General features: G+C 36.9%; 1 pseudogene; it reads left to right on the top strand.

The window, feature by feature from the left end:
• Positions 1–16,823: 16,823 nt before the first annotated feature.
• LOC109058037 overlaps positions 16,824–18,027 on the top strand; it is a 54,233-nt pseudogene continuing 53,029 nt past the window's right edge.

Here is an 18,027-nt window from a genome sequence, read left to right as displayed (position 1 = left end):
TTTACTTTTCATTTTGCCTCTGTATAATGCATATTAAAGTTCATAAGTGCAGCTCTGCTTCGCTTACAGCGGAAACCAAGGAAACGCTTTAAGCGCCACCTGCTGGCAGAGAGTGAATCTGCGTCTCATTCAGCTCGTCTGCTGTTTCATGCAGATATTTTGATGTATAGTTTCACAAAACTGAAGTCAAACCATTCTGTTTTTGCTTCAAATTTCGTAATTATACAATCTAATTTAGATTTAAAACATGTATGCAACATCTTTGTTTGGATCATGATTAAAATGCAGTGGTTGCCTCTAATTTTAAATGTAAGAGAGCACAGACAAAGCCTTATTTTGTGTATATGAAGAGATGTATTTGTGTTACATATTTATGTGATTTGGGGCTTGTTTTAAAATTTCAGTTTAGTTTTGTTATTTACATTTACGTTATATTTAAATTTTGTCACTTAGATGCTTTTATCCAAAGTGACTTATAAATAAGGACAATAGAAGCAATCAAAACCAACAAAAGAGCAATAATATGCAAGTGCTGTATTAGTATATTATTATAGTGTTATATTTCAATTTCACAAAGAAATGTGCAGCATTTTGTCCAAGCATTTAAAAGGACACATTTCATTTGTAACTTGTCTTAAATCTCATTTTGTAAAAAAAAAAAAAAAAACGTGAATCGAATAGAATCGTGAGTTGAGTGAATCGTTACATCCCTCCTCTCCTATAATGTTCCTGTGTCCCTCTGTCTTCCCTAAACCGTCTTCTCTACAGCACAGAACCACAGATCACTCTTACTGCTGGGGCCTTTTCCTGTCACTAAGGTCTGCTATACGCAAGCCATCACCTGTTCCTCCTCTACTGGCTTCCTTCTCCGTTTGTAGATGTCCATACACAACGAAATAATAGAAAGACGAGATGAAGTTCAAAACGGTGGTTTCAAACTGTTGAGATAATGATGAGAGACACTGTTTCTCTCACAATCCTTTGCTCCATCTCCATGTGCTTTTTCCGTTTCGGTGTATAAAATGTATGTTTTCTGGAGGTTGGGCTCTCCAGAGGACCGAAACCATGTTGTGATTTTCCCAGCATGGTTTTCAGAGCAAGGCATGGAATGAGATAAGCAATTATATCTGGATTTGATTCCACAAACTGCGAGAAAAGATTTATTGCTATCTCAAACACTCTCTCCAGTTTCACAAAAGCATCTCGGCAGCATTAAAACCCTCCCTTGGTTTGAACCGAAGGACGCATGGAGGATCCATTCCTCAAAAAACGCAGGGAAAGGGTTTTGTTGGCCAAACTGCTTGGTCAGTGCTCAGTTGACCCAACTGAATGTGTTCCCTGAGTGTTTTTTTTTTGTACTGAGCTTGTGTTAGCCTTAAGTACAAACCCATTACACTTATTTCTAATCAGCTTACTGGGGCTTAGCAGTGATGAACATTGATTGTGTCTCTGGTGTGTTAGCGTGACATGTTATTGATATTTGGAGTAGTATTAACAGTCTAGCTAGTGATGTCCTCCTGCTGCATCTTGTGGTACAATGGTTTAGCAAAGGTTGTACAAGCAAAAGGTCACTTTAGAAAAAGGTCAATTTGAATTGGAGTAACCAAGTTTTATTAAAGAGAATTATTAATGTTTTTTTTTTTTTTTTTTTAATTGAATGATATATGCACACTGTTTGACCAGAAGTACTTTTCATGCAAAACTTAAGCAAAAAACAGCCAAATACACTCCCTGTTTTCTCTCACACACATATTTACACATGCACACTTACGGATTTTAATCATGAGCTCTAAAAACACACTCTGTGAAGATTTCCTGTGGATTTATGTCATTTGTGCTGAACTGATAAATGGAGAGAATAAGGGTTTTATACTGTGTTTCAGTATGGATCGTCTCACGTTCTCTTACAACAGCTGCAGCTCCACAATTTGGGTTTCATTGTCTGGCTTTTTTTTTTTTAATCATAGTACAATATAACACTCAGCCTTGTATTTGTTATTTGATCTTACTTTCCATCTCGCAGCTAATGCTTGCTGCTATTCTGCCTTAAACCAATGTTTTTATTAGCTGTATGATTTAATAAATATCTAATAAATAACATTTGATTATTTATTTATTTTTATTTTTTTATTTGTAACTCAAGTGATTTTTAAATGTTGCTCATTAAATCTAAAAATTAGAAGCAATAATTTAGTTCTCTTTGTTAAAATGAGACCGTAAAACAATTACAGAGCTTTGCAAAGATAATTGCGCCGGAAATCTGCTGGGTACTTGGAGGTGATTTAACAATGAATCACAAGCTCTGTTCTACTCAAGTAGAAAATGTTTATGAGAGATTCAGGGGGGTTCATTTAGGAAAGCACTAAACTGCAACCTTAATTTAATAATTTGTAACAAAGAATTGATTGGAATTAGCAATTTATGTAAGATGGACTGTGTGGACAGTAAATGATGAGTTAAGAGCGCCCTCTGGTGGCCGAACAATATCCACACAGCTGAACGAAAGACACTACTCCATTTTCTCTGCACTAACTAAAAGAATTATAGTACTATCATGGGTTTTGTTTTTGTGTTAATACTTTGGTGTTTTTTATTTCCTTTGCAGTATTGCAAAAATAAAATAAAAACAGTTATTGTATAAGGTAAATATTCACTACCATGTTATATTTTGGAATATATCATCTGAAACCATCACTGTACAATAGTACCACCACAATACTTTTTATAATAGGGGGCTGACAATTATCTGATCATTATGTTTTGTATTTGTAGTCAACATTGTAATGCTGTTATTGTGACTGCATAATTCACAAATGAACTCTGAATCTGCCAGTTATCACTGAAACAGGTGTCCCGAGAAATCGGGCTATCTGACGTTGACATGATGTTGGGAAAGGACTGTTTGTTTGGCCGATTAATGGAAGAATCGGTAAGTGTTTTCATAACCTTTTTGGTTTTTCTGTTTGGTGCTGTTGGCACAAAAATAATTTACAACCGCTTTAAGATTCTCAGATAAAAACAATGGATGGTAAACATGTAGAGCACAATGCCATTGTCAGTCTTTATCACAGTGCTGCATTGTTTGTCCTGTCTGCTTCCTGTTTCCTGCAGCAGTTGGCCTCTTGTGGGGACAGAGTGATGCTGCTCTGGATCTGCCTGAGAAAATGATCAAATATTTTTGTTAATGATAAACCATGTGTAATATGTAAAATGAAATGTGCTTTAAACAATTCTTATATTCAAAGTCACTCATATTGCCATTGTATTTTTAATTAGCAAGTTGATGCCAAGCAGGTCAGAGACGCTTGATAGTCTGATCTCTGTGACCTGGTGATGGGGATGAAGGTACGATTGGGCCTTTCTACCCAGTGATGGGGCGAGGTGTCAAATGTTTCTCACATTTTTCTTTTATAATGATCTTGACATTAGCAAAATGTTGTATCTACAGTATATAGGACGGGGCAGAACAGAGAATATTTTCTTCCCCTTGAGTCCCTGAATGTAGAAGAGGTTATGTAACCACAAAACAAACACTGATTGCAATAACATACTATCAAATTAGCCATGATTCGCCTGCTGAAAATCACTAAGCTTTGGAAATTACAGATGGCACTTTAATGCAGTACTGTTCTTGGAAGTCTCTCATGAATTTTGGAGCGAGTTTAGTATTGTTGTTGTTGTTTTCCCATGTGAGTATTTACAATACCATTAAATTGTTTGGGGTCAGTTAGATAAAATACTTTTATTCATCAAGAATGCATTAAATTGATCAAAATTGACAGTAAAGTTTTTACATTGTTACAAAAGTCTTTGCAGATGTGCTGTAATTGATCGTGATTAAAATCAATTAGATAAACTTATTTCTCCTTTTTAAGCTGATCAGTGCAATAGTTCAACACCTGGAGCAATGTATTGTTGTGGTTAGTGGTAATCAGTCAATTTAAGTCACATTTTTTAAAATAAACAATAAAATATCCTTAAAACAATCACTGATTTGATTATTCTGTTTCTGATGGAATTATAACAGGACCTTCATAAATTATCTAGCTAAGCCCATACATAATATACTGAAGCCATCTGCTGTATAGCTACCAGTCTACTGACAGACACATAATCAGAGCCTTTCTGTGCTTGGCTGTGTGAAATAGTTTGACAGTTTTGCTACCAATCATGTCCAGAGTGACAGCCAGATCTCTGGCGCTTCATTTCAGAGAGGGTATACTGACAAATGATGGACAGACCATCTAATTTGCATAACCGTCTTGATGCCATCTATTAGAGTGCTAGAGCCAAGTTCCTTTCCTCTTTTTATTCACAGAAGAGCTCAGAGAGCACTGGAAATGATTGGGAAAAGGATAGGGAAATGCTGTTAGATTTGAATTCATATTACTCTATTACGGCACCACAGCTCAATATGTTGGAGCATGTGTGCTGATCACCAGGCCACAGCTCGCATTTAAGCTAAATTTAAACTAACGACTGTCACAGTTCCCTCTTAACTTATTCTGAGATTATCACATAATGGGGAATATAATAACAAGGCTGACACCTCAGTAAAGACTGTGAGTGCTCCCTGGGTAGTGATAGTTAGAACAGAGAATGAAACTGAAGGTTAACGAAGATACGGCATGAATGGGTACTTCATTAATGGTTGTGGTTGGTTCATGGGTTGTGGTTGTTGGTTCAGAGAATCCAATCTGTTTGGATACCAAAACATGCATTTGGATACCAAAACATTCTGAAAAGCTACAGTACATTACAATACAGTATCTTCAGCATGTTCTGAATGCAACAGATGTTGATCGTCTCCAAGTAACTTTACATATTACTATGTTTGTCTTTTTGTATACGGTTAATGGGTGTAGGCAGAGTGACACTGTGCAGGGTGAACAGCAGTGGTACAGAGATACAGAGAGAAATGAACTGCTGATTCAGGCCTCTAGAGACTACAGTGCTGTCAACCTGTCAAATAACACACAACTGTCACTACAGCCCTGTTCACTTACTGGTATAGCTGCTATAGTCTAAGTTTTCTAGCTTAAGTTAGCATAGTTATGCATGCTGTTCTCCTCCAGGCCTTTAGATGGCCCCCTTGTGCCTCCTCTGTGACACCTCTTCCACATACAGGATGGGCAGATGTGCATTGTGCTGCTGGGACAGAGATGAAAGTGAAGATGTTAATTAGGTGGAAGATGTGAGATCTGTTCTAGATGTGCAGTTGAATGTGCACTTATGTCTTGACTTTCTTGTTAGTCACTTGTACAGCATTTTTGGTGTGGCTGTGGGTGTGGCCCAGAAAAGACCTCACAGATATAGTAATACCTCATTAAACTGACTTTAATGGTAAATCAGATTGGCCAAATTATGTCTTAATTAAAGTTTAAAAATGCCATAATGTGTTAGGACGAGTGTGTAGTGAATTAGTTTAAATTTAACAACTGAATTTTTCGAGTAACTTAGAATGCCATAGTAATTAGTTTAAATTTAAGAACAACTGAAGTTAATTCGAGGTACTTAGAAGTATAGATATGACGGTTTACATGTATTTGTGAGCAAATGGAGGCTTTAGTTGAAGTTTCCTGCTTCTCGGATGTTTTTCATGAAAAAAGACTTGAGTAGACCTCAAACTTTTCTTATCAAATTCTTCCAAGAACAAATTATTTCATACAATATTTTTCAGTGTTTATATTTCTATTCATAAATATTTCTATTCATTCATATATCCGGAAACACTTTAGTGAACACATATTAAGAGTTTTCCCTCAATAAACTCATAATTTGCTGCTTATTAATAGTTAATAAGGTGGTTGTTAAGTTTAGATATGGGGTAGTATTAAGGGATCTAATATATGGTCATCCCGAACAAGGCATTAATGTGTGCTTTATAGGAATTAGTGAGAATTGGTTCTTAAAATAAAGTGTTAGCCTTTATCCCAACAATTTTTTTGTTTGTTTCTGCTTTTACAGTATATATTCTATAAGGAATTTTAGGAGGAACATCTGAGACAAGGTTATAAGACTCCATTCTGGTATGTATCACCCGCTTAAGCTTTTCTCAATGTTTATACTGTTTCTCTCCGAAAAATACTTCAAATTGTGAAAATAAACATGAATTCGCATTGGCTTCAAGTGTCCTGAACTAGTAAAGCGTAACCTCTGAGCAATTAAATTTCCCTTTGGGTTTGTGTGGGCATGTGCTAGAAAGCAAAAGACAGAAAACAAATGGCCTGTGAGTCAGGAGAATCAATCTGGGTTTACAAGAAATATCAGTGAGTGGTAGCCTACATCTCAGTAGCGTTACAGGAAGTATAATTACACTTATAGCATCCCTGCTGTACGTTAGCCTATGCTCTGATTGCCACTCTAATCAGTGACTGATTAAGTCCTCTGTTCAAAGCTCCAGGTCTGTGTGAGACACTGGCCTTGCTGTACTCTCTCTGGGCTCCTTGGGGCCTCTCTGATTGGGTTTTAATTTGCTGGTCAGGGGTTGGCACTGGTGCTTTATTAGCTCAGCGATGGGTTGAGTTATGTACAGCGTTGCTTCTTGCTATTGATCTGTTTTTTCCACAACAAGGTCATTGTAAGGAGAGACAAGGGAATGGATTAATCAACAACCAATAATGCCATCGCTGCACCACGATTTACCTAAAGACATAAAACATTTCCATCAAAGTTCCTGTTTAATTGCTGGCTGTTGCTTCACTAATGGCATCAGGGAGGAGCTGTATGTACATGTGTTCAAAGTGTCAATAAGCATTGGTGAACCCCCCCCCCACTTATTTTCTGTCTGATTCTGGCAGGTCTGCAGACCATGTGTTTAACATTAAACAACTTATAGTTGCTTTGCAAATGGTACATTTTATGATTCATATGATGAAAAATATTGATGATATGTCAGAGAGATTGGGTGTTTGTTGATGCAGATTCAGAAGCAGTGCTTTCGCCCTGGAGCTCTTTCTCTTATCTGTGTGGTCTCAGCCTGAGATGAACCAGCTCTAATCCAAATTCACTTACCTGTACTATCCGGGTTTGACCATACAGCCATATGATGTCAACACTAGAATGATCTGATGAGCTCACGGTCTGAGATCTCTGTCTTTGTCTCGTCCCAAGGCCTGATGGGAATTTACAGTGTGTGTTTTGAGAAAGAGCGAGCTGAAGGGCACAAATACATGTCTTTTCTAATACAGCATGTCAATGTAAAGGTGTGAGAGAGAGCATGTGTGTCATGTTAAAATCTGTTGCTCAGTGAGGGTAGAAAGACAGATGATGGGCCCTGAGTGAGGTGACAACACATTTCTCCTGTCATCCTTCTCTCATCTCATCACCTTCTTCCCTCAGTGCTCTTCTTCTCAGCAGAATGCACAGATGCCCTCCATCTGGGTCACCAAGGTCCATTATGCACCTCCCTCTGCTTTCTCCTGCTCTCTCACACACCTCTACCTGCTCTTCTCCACTTTCTTTATACCCTCTCTTCCCTCATATTTCCTCTGCTCTTTTATTTCTCAGTCATTCATACATATTAGTTGTATGTTTGTTTGTATCTTTTTTTTTGAACCATATCTCTTTGCAACTGGCGTTCTCCCTGCTTCCCCGATTCTTTCCAAAGCGATCCTTCATGATCTTTCATACAAACGATTTTAAGGAAAACTCACTGTGCCTCTTAAAGAGTGCAAAAAGAGGAATTATTATTTGTGTAGGTCACAAACAAATTTAGAATGTTGTTTTATATTGAAGAAAAATACACATGGCACTTATTTCAAGAAATGGAATTTTCTGAGTTGCAGTGCAGCAAACAAACGTTTTGGTTGTATATGAACTGCGCACATGGGAACCACATCAAATCCTCATATAATGTAAATGAACATAAACTAAGAAAACGTTTTAGTGTCAGCACTGTGTACAGGCAAAGGACTCTTATACTTTAAATGTGCATAACTGGATACATTCATAATTGTCTAGCCAACTAAATAAAGGGATAGTTCACAAAAAATTTAAATTCTGTCATCATTTATTCACCCTCATTTCATTCCAAAACTGTAAGGCTTTCTTCTGTGGAACATACAAATTGAATAAAAAAAAAATGAAAGAGAATTGTCATAATTTAATTATTAGTTATTACAGCGCTGTATAATTAGACAGTATTTGTTTCATATTACACAGACATTTAAGTAAGAAGTTTGCATTTGTTCGAAAATAGATATTGACACTTTTTGGTTTTAAACATTTCGAACATGAAATGTAAAGTGACTCAACTGTGGCACTTATTAATACAGAACCTTTTCTGAGAGTTTGACGGAGTGAACTGTTTAACACTATGCTAATTTAAACACCACTAGTCGACCATTGTGGCCTATCCCTATCTCACACTGTGACCGAACAGGCCTTTGAGTATCTGATCCCCCTCAGGGTTTTTTCTGAGACATGGAACAGTTGTAGCAGGCTTGATGTGGGCCTGCTGGTTGGGTGATGTTGAGCGAGGTGGCTGGAGGGATGTGATGTGAGATCACTGACAGAGGACAGTATGATGTAGTGCTGAACCGCTGCTTCACTATTGCCACACAAGCCTTGAGGCTACATGGACCTAGTGATAGTAAATGAATGTGATTGAGTGAGAGAGTGTGGCTATATTGTCATCATGTGATGATAAATGCATACCACATCAGTAGTGGCCCATTAGAGACCACATAACATAAAAATTAAAGCCTATTCGCTTCTTCAATAAGGCCTAAGGCCTATGATATATTGAAATGACTAATCCTTGTTTCAATAGAAAATGTCAATGGAGGAAAGAAAAGTGTGCTTGTTAAGCATAAGTGGGATTTTTAAACCCATTATGAAATTAATGTCTCTTTGGTCCACTAGATGGCAACAATTAAAAAAAAAATGTCTAATGTTGTCATGGTTTCCTCACTAGAGTGGCTCTGACTCAATATGCATTCTTTTGTCCATCGTTTATCCATCCACTCATTCATTTATCTTTATTTTTGGCCTTTTGTTCGGTTGTCATTTATGTCTGTTTGTTTGCTTATCATCCATTTCATATCTGTCATTTGAGTTTATTAGGCCATTTTTCTCTGAGGTGGCTCACTGAATGTGGAGGCAATTGTGTATGTGGTGTGTGTAGTGATATCTGTGGGCTATTCTGACAGCCGTGCGCTGAAGGCACTGTCATTTAGTGACCTTTCTCCAGCTGTATGGAGTTGCATCCTTGTTCAACTAACAGGGAGGCCGTTTCTGGTTCTCTCACCAGAAGAGAGAGAGAGAGAGAGAGAGAGAAAGAGAGAGAGAGAGGGGGGTGTGGTGGAGTATTACAAAAAGAGTGAACAAGAGATTATTGAGCAAGAAGAGTCTGAATTATGATTCAAGAGAAATCATAGGTGCAAGAGAAACCAGCAGACAGAAACTGAAACCAAGACATGGAAGGAGTTTAGGGAATTGTTTTAGTGTTGATGTCTCTCTTGTTCCCATCTAGCTAGATGGATTCTACACTCCCTAATATGCTGGATACACATACTGTTGTATCAAACATATGAGTTTTGTTTTTGTGTGCTGTTGTTTAGCAGCCAGATATCAGACACAAGAATGCGTCGGGTAATTTGTCTGAGATTTCCTGCTACCACATACAGCAAGTCTATATCCAGACGAGCTCAAGATAGCCATTCTTATGCTGATTTGGTGCTCAAGAAATGGTTCTTATTATTACAGTTGAAAATGGTTGTGTTGTGTAATAATTTTGTTGAAACCATGATACCTTTCTCAGGATTCCTTGATGAATAAAAAAGCACAGCATTTATTTGAAATTGAAATATTTTTGTAATAATTGTCTTAATCTACTGTTTGTTGTACAGAAAAGAGCTTTTATGGATATTCTGCAAATGTCTTGTTTTTTTGAGTGACTTGAAGATAGGGAAACTGTCAGAATTTTTACATTTTTTATTGCATCTTTGTTTAGCAACAAAGTCCTATTTACTCTCATATGAATCTTCTCTGCATGGTTTACAGCCAGCATGTATTTTCCTCTCTGCCTTTTTAAGAAACACTTTTCTGTGGTTACCATGACATCACATCTCTTTTCTGCCTCTTCATCTCTGTCTTTTTCATTTTGTTTTCTCCTTTAACTGATCTGCTGTTTTTCTTTTCTTCTCATACTTGTTCTGTTGGCCCCTGCATAGCTGGCTATTGAGGTGTGGAAGTGTGCATCTCTCTGCATACCCACATTTTTAAACTGTCTCTGTATTTGGCTGTGACGCACACTCTCATTCTCTCTTTAAATGTGTGTTAAGAGTGCACTTTAGGAAGACCTCTCTCAGCGCAATGTTAACATGGTCAAGTTCACTTGTATCTTTGCATACATTTAGATTCATTAGGACGTATGAACCAGACAGCTTTTTATCTTCAAAATCATATAGGTACATTTTAACAGTCTCAGAATGCAAATTGCTACCTGAGCAACACTTCAGTCTCATTTTATATACGTAATGTTCCTTTCCTGAAACGGAAGACAAGAATGATTTTGTACATAGGTATTTGTGGATTTCAGTTTTTTTAATCCTGGGTATTTAGTGGTTTTCAAACTTTGTTATTATTATTATTATTATTATTATTATTATTATATTATAATATTGTATTTTTTTATTTTATTTTTAATAACTGAAGACTGGTGTAATGGCTGCTAAAAATTCAGCTTTTTCCATCAAAGGAATAAATTACAATTCTAAATACATTGAAATATAAAAAAGGTAATTAAATTGTAATCATTTTTTTATAATTTTACTGTTGTGTTTTTTGATCAAATAAATAGTGTCTTAAGTGTTATGCTCTAATAGAGCATAAAGACTCAGAAACACTCAAAAATATTAAAATCTTACTGACCCCAATCTTTTGAATAGTGTATGTTAGTATAAGGTGAAATAGTGTTTACAACATATTTCACTTCTGTAATTTAATGTTTTAAGAGTGAAACAGAATATTCCTATATGAAGAAAATGGAAGGCAGGTTTTTATACAGGGAATGTTTGGATCTCAAAAAGTGGGCCATTACAAATAGAATGGAGAAAAATGAGCTTGGTGACGATCTTTGACTGACATTTTGATTGACACTTTAAGAATTTATTATGCTTGTCAGCCAAAGTACCCATCCAATCTAGCTCTCCCACTAGAATCCTGTCTCTCTTGAATTCAGTCAAGTGTACACAGCACAGTACTTGTTCACATTTGTAGCCACCAGGAATGAATATAGAGCTTGAGATGAAAGAAGCCCTCATGTTGACCCAAGCCCCAAAGCAGCCATTGCCTCATCAGTGATCATCAGACCAGAATCTGATGAGTATGCATTTACATGCATGACTGCATTTGAGTTTAAGCCATTTTGCAGATGTCTTTTAATGTGGTGGCATATACACACAGGATATTGGGGAGAGAGATTGTAAGATGCTCATCAGGTTGAGTGACAAAGCGTATGTGTGTCTGTGACACTGGGCAGTGTTATTATCGAGGGATCAGAAGTGAAGATAGTGTTCCGTTTCCCATCAGCAGTTTGGCCCAAGTATCGATCTTTTCTGTCAACACACCACTCCTTATACTCTGTTTACTGAGGATACACACACACCTCATGTGCTTAGTGCAGACTGTATCTGCATGCTACAGGGGCTGTCCAGCGTTTACCAGTATTTATACTAACAGTCTAGTGTGTCTCAAACGTGAGACGCACATCTCACACACTGTATAGTAGTATACTATATAGATAGTAAGAAGGCTGTCTATTAAAGTTAGTGTTCTTAAACTTAAAGGAATAGATGGCCCCAAAATAAAAACCATGGTGAGTGCATTCTCAGGTAATCTGGCTGAAACTATTCCTTTAGGTACCTGGAATTATATGAATTTAAACCCTGTGATCTTCATCGGTCCCGTTGTTTTTAGCCGAAGAAAAAAAAAAAAAACAAGCAAAAAAAAACCTTATTACGACACCTGAGTGATTAAACTTGCCCAGACACAAGCCCTTTACTACAGTAGTCCATTTCACACTTTTTATAGCATTTTATCTGGAATTATTAAAATGTATACTATAATTTAATTAAATGTTTTTAAAAGTTGCTTGCAAAACATTTTTTTTTTTTCAGAATAACTCTGATACTTTTAAATGGCCATCACTGGAGAAAGATTTTTTTTTTTTTTTTTTTGTGCCAGACTGTGTAGTTACAGAATCTATGTACAATCAGGAGCTAACTGTGTCACATTAATCAGCAAAACCTCAACTTCTTAGTACTCACACATATCACAATCACAGATTCACAGAATCATAGTCACTACCCTCACCCACTTAAAACGTGCTTTATAATTATCCTAAACATAAACTTATTCTATCTCTTCATTATACAATCCAGTTATTTAAAACCACTCATTTATTGTCATAAAAAAAATCAGTAGTACAGATTGTTTCATTAATTGTTTCATGCTGAAGTTTTGATACTTATATGAACTTTAGAACAAAACTTTCACTTTATGATGTTTAGTAATTACACCTCTTCAAGCATGACCTGTATACTCAAGTTCTCTTCTGCTTTATATTATATCTTCTCACGGTCTCATCCAACTATAAGTTTCTTTCTCAACATATCTCTCTCTTCACACATCTTTTTCCCACATGCTTCTGATTCATTTTCTAGTATGAAAACAAGCTGACAGGTTTCATTTAGTGGGTATGAGAGATTTCTGTGATAGACAATTATATAAAAATAGATCAAATGTGAGAGTAAATTGTGCCAACCTAGTGAATGATTGTTGTCTTATATATTTTCTGCTTTCGGTTTTTATGTAGTATCCCTATTCTAGGCCTGTCTGCTTGGTTCTTTTGCAGATACTGTACTACATCCGATATCTATGTTTGGCACTTCCGCTTACTGTTGAATGACTAGATAATTATAATTTCCAACATGTCAAAAACTTTAGTTATTTCAAATATAATCAGGCAGGTGACCTATTGTGTTTCAACATCTCTTAATTCTTCTGAAACCCGCTTCACACAGGCTGTCCAAACACTGGTTGTTATGGACTTCCACTGTGACTACAACACATCCAAGTAAAATATGATTATGATGGTTACAGAAATACATGTAAAACCCAATCACATGGCCAAAAAAAAAAAAATCCCATAGCATGGATGATCACACCCAAGGCAGTGGTTCCAGTCCTAGAGAACCCCCAACACTGCACATTTTTGATGTCTCTCTTATCTAACACATGCATTTGAGGTCTACAAGTCTCTATGATCTTCTTTTGTGTTTTTAACAAAAGAAGGCATTACATGAAGTTGGAGTAAATGATGACTAAATGCTCATTTTTGGGTGAACTATCCCTTTTAAATCTGTGTGTTGTGCCTGACGGGGTCCCCTTTTATCTTTTGTTTTTTGATTCATTTGTCAGTGTTTTTGGGTTTAATAATTGGTTTTATTGTTTCAATGCTCATAATTTACCCGGAGTAAACAATTAATCCTGTGTATTCATATGCTGAACGTTTCACACATTCCTAAACACTGGGTTAATGTTCTTGTTTGCCTATTTGCGGAGTCAGTGTCACTAATTGGAAGAACGCAGCACGCGACCTGTTTACATAACGGCTCTAGCATTGCACATAATCATTATATATTGCCGTCTTGCTTATTTTTCCCGTAAGAGGGAGAGCGGCCATTTGTAAATTTAATGTGTCTGCCTGGCTTCCGGTGTCATCCGCTTCCAGGTATTTTTTTAGCTGTACAAAACAGCTATTTTTTTTGCTGTCTTTATGTTGCAGACTGGTGTTTCTTGCCATTTTATTTTAACGTATTTTCTTTATTACAAACACACTGGTTTGTGGCGCAAACAGTTTTACCGTTTACTGCTCTTTGTTATTCTTGATATTTCTGTACAGCGGCTAATGTATCGTGAAGTCTCGTACATTCACAGAAAACACTTTATTTGTATTATGGGTAAATACCACATCCCGCAAAAACTAGATAGCCAACTTAAATTTAAACCCTGCTCTTCAATTATTATTGTCATCACTTGTCTCCTCTCTAATAAAAAAAGCTCTAAAGACATCTCGACTCGAATTACAATATAGAACGTTTTTTAGTAAATTATATTTAAAAAATCTTCTTTATTTTGCTCTTTCCCATGTATCTCCCCCATAGGTTCTATCTTTGTTTCTGTATTATTATTTGTTTCTTTTGTACTGAATTATATTTATGCAATTAAGAAAAAAAACCTTCTCAAAAAACAGCTCACTTCAGCAATAAAAATAAGGTGGATACTATGAAGTTTGAGACTATGAATAGACTTTGGACTATAAATGTAAGCGTGAAACAGTCTTTTCTTTTCTCTACATTAACGCATTTTCAGTCACCATTTGCCTGCAATACTGAAACTGTTTGGTTCTGTGACTGTCTAAATATGAGCATCTTGCCTCAAAGATCATCTTGGGCTTTGTTAGGTTGTATTTTTTTTTTGTCTTTCAGTAGCATCTTTAGGTCTCGGATATGGCTGTGAGCATCTGTGCAACTGTCTGGAGTCTCTACTAGCACCATAACAAGAGGTAAATACTCCTCATATTACATGACTTGCTCTTTGCACATAGTGTTTCTTCCTTTTTTTTTTCTTCCAGTCCCTAACTCTCTCTCTCTCAGGAGCATCTTCCCTCTCTCCCCTATCCTCCATCTGCCTCCTATCATGGCTGTCTCTCTTTATTACAGACCGCCTGCGTCTCTCACCTTGTCCCTGAAAACCCTGCCTCGCGAATTAGACCTAGAGAGAGATTGAGTGAGTGAACAACCGAACCGATAGAGGACCGAGAGGAGAGCGGCCCAAAACCAGCGAAGTGATGACAGGTTATTTTTTCACCAGCTTTGTTCTCCCTAGACAGCACAATGCTGTTTTCTCTCTCCTCTGACACATGGAAGATTTAATCTAGCCATCTCTGGCCAGCCCTTCCGCTCCTGTAACCAAATGAAAGCCATGATTACACACGTTACAGGCAGAGGGGGTCTGAAGGCCTCTGCGCCAAAAAAAGGCTAGAGCGCAGATTTCACCGGGCCCGGCAGGGTGATTCAGAGTGCGTGTGGGTGCACTGTGCAGACTTGCCTGTATGTAAAACATTGTCTTTATTGTTATGGAGGTTTATTGTTTGTGCACCAGGTGGGAGAGACATCTTGAACCATAAAAGTGAATCGTTCACATAGGACTCGCACGCTGCTGCTTTATATGATTATTCAATCGCTACCCTTCTCATCTAAATCTCTCCTCCGTTCCTCCCATCCTCTTCTGAAGGAGAACCGCTTTGAATAATATTACATGCAGTATGGCACAAGCATAGGCTTCTATTTTTTATATGCAATGTCATATGAGTCTAAGTTTATGGTGCTGTATACTAAAAATTAAAACCATGTGGATTTCCTTAAGAGACTCCTTAACCTGATGTATAGTTTGCTTTGACACATCAAAATATGACACTACTCTTTCCATTCATGCAGTTACTTCACAGATACAACATTTGTTGGAGATTTTTAAAGTGATTTAGTGGTTCCTGCGTTTTGCCTTAAGGAGTCTTGTGACTGTCTCTTTAAGAGTCAAGTGAGTCCTATATCACTGCATGCAATATTTTATTCTATTCCACTGCAAGGCCTTAATGGTTATTTTCCCAGCCAGCTGAGTGCACCATAACTCCAGCGCAAATCCCCCCCCCCAAAGCAGCAGGGAACATGGAAATCGGATGGATATTTTATGTTTAGATTAAGAATGTCTAATCTGAGAATGCATTCAGATAAAAGCCTCTCATTACACTCAAGTATGCCATGACTACGCAGTTTTGTGTATGCAAAACTATGATTAAGGTGACTGAACATTTCAATAATTTAACCTTATTGTCAATGGCTTAGAGAGCAAGTATTCATTTTTTAAGTGTTCAGTGTATGCCTATGTCTCTTTGTTAACTTGATTAGGATCATATAATCTGTATACCAGGGTTGTGCAAAATTCAGAACTGAATCTCTCTCATTTTTTCTGCCCAAGCCCATAAATTTGGCCTATAAACAGTCAGAGTTTGCTTGCCAAACTTTGCTTTTCTAGATAGTTATATGAATTTCAGTTCATTGCAATTGTACTTCCTTACATTCGAAATTGAATTGCAATTCTATATTTTGTTTGCTACAAAATTCCAAATCAAATTCGGAATTTAAAATACATTCTGAAGGGTAAACAACCATACACACCTTTCCCTTGCTGACACATAATACATCATTTAAAGCAGTGACACCATTGTACACCTTCCCTGTTGTCCTTGTACGTCCCCGCTGGAGTGGACTGGAGCCAAACTCTTTTAAAATCCAATATTACTTGAATTGCCTACAGGACAGAAACAATATTTCTGACAAGGCACCAACCGGCTGCCAATAACAGACTAATGTGATTTGTCCAATTGCATTTACAACACTTTACATTCTTGATTGGATTATTCCCAGCAAAAAAATTTTCCAGTCCTCTCCTAATCAAGTTAATCATCATTTTTCCCCTTAAAATGTGTAAAATGAAAAAGAGAACAAGGTTCATTAAATATACAGTGTGCCTACCTCAATTTTAATATGCTTAGTATCAGTCTTTCATTTCAGAGAGGGAAACAAGCTTTCAGCAATATTGGTTATGCCTCCCAATCCTGTTTGGAATTGAAACAGTTTAGCTTGGAGGATTATTTGCAGTCAATTGAATCTGTATTTAGTTACAAAACTGTGAAACCAAGGCACCTCTGTGAGAAGCTTGCTTTTTAGTTCTCCATAAACAACAATAACTAAAGAATGCTTGGAGTTATGGAGGCTCTCAGGGAAAACATGGTCATTTGCAAGGTTATAAATATTTAGTGTGCTAATTACTTTGGTTGTTAACTTCTCCTTTTGAGAACTGAGGTGTTTGCATGCTAATTGTTCTTTAATGACTGTGTACCAGGTAGTCTTACTCTGCTGGGAGGGATATAACTTACCTTGATTTTCTTTTTTCTCATCATTTTAGACATGCATTCTGTTATATGTTACTAGAGGTGTTTTTCCTGCACTAGCAGCCAGGCAGTGCGAGCCAGCTGGCACCAGGCACACACACCGTTACGCCTAACATGTCACTTACACACCTCTCTCCCTCTCTCTCTCTGTATTTCTTTATTTACACCATTCTCGCTTCATGATGCTGGGGAGATGGAAGCACCTTGGGCAACAAATGATGCAACGAGACCTGAGGGATGCGGAGTGTGACAGGACATCCCTCACAGGGAAGCTGTCACAAGACCACATCTGTCCTGACGCTCCACTAACCTGGCTTTTTATTGTTCATCTTCAGCAGTCAGGTGACTGTCATATCTGTCTGTCTGTCCGTCCTTCTGTCCATCCATCCATTCTACAGTACATGATCTCTAAATAACGTGCATTAGGTTATTAATGTGCTACTAGGCCTTCAATGATTATTATATGGTTTCCAAAATGTGTTTTTGTTTGTTTGAATAGTTATAATGCCATATAAACATTCTTAAGAGAATGATTTATTTGTAATTATTACCAAACTCAAAAGTGTAAAACGAGAAGGAACAATTAACACAAAAGCAGAAACAAAAAATATAAAAAGAATAAACAAAACTAAGATTTTGAACAGAATCCAAGAATATATATACTATATAAAAATCTTTGCCTTCATCCTTTTCATCCAGCTAGTTTTTAGAGTTTTGTTTCAATTTTCTCAGTTGGTATAAATTCAAAGTGTACTGTGTTGAATGTATAACTGCATTTTTAAACATTTTCAACAGTGTTGATTTCTTACTTTTTAGGGCAATTTATGGTATGAATTAAACTTTTTTTTTTATAACAGTACACCAATGCAATCTATGTGGGTTGCTGACTTCACTAAAGCTGTGGCGATAGTCTATCTCTTCTTTAAAACAGTCCCCTTTTGATACAGTGAATAGTTTGACTTGCTGATCCCGCCCAACATGCTTTCCGCGCCCTGTTGATATACAGC

This window comes from Cyprinus carpio, chromosome A18 (assembly GCF_018340385.1).
Source record: "Cyprinus carpio isolate SPL01 chromosome A18, ASM1834038v1, whole genome shotgun sequence".
Taxonomy (NCBI): domain Eukaryota; kingdom Metazoa; phylum Chordata; class Actinopteri; order Cypriniformes; family Cyprinidae; genus Cyprinus; species Cyprinus carpio.
Note: the sequence above shows the minus strand (reverse complement) of the source record. Positions and strands in the feature narration are given on the sequence as shown.